Consider the following 220-nt stretch of genomic DNA (forward strand, 5'->3'; position numbering starts at 1 on the left):
ATCAGCTAAAAACACATCTCTTCCATCTTTATTTGACCCTCTAACTCTAGCAATCTCTATTCTAATTCTATTCTAAAAAAATAATAATAAAAAAACATTCATTTGCTGCTTGTTTTCTTTCAAAAAAAAAAAAACCTAACACATACTTTCTAATCTTTTTGTATTCTATCGGTTTTCTTTTCATTTATTATACAATTAACAAAAGCAAAAAGACCTCTAA

Source organism: Sinocyclocheilus anshuiensis, unplaced genomic scaffold, assembly GCF_001515605.1.
Source record: "Sinocyclocheilus anshuiensis isolate Anshui unplaced genomic scaffold, SAMN03320099.WGS_v1.1 scaffold736, whole genome shotgun sequence".
NCBI lineage: Eukaryota > Metazoa > Chordata > Actinopteri > Cypriniformes > Cyprinidae > Sinocyclocheilus > Sinocyclocheilus anshuiensis.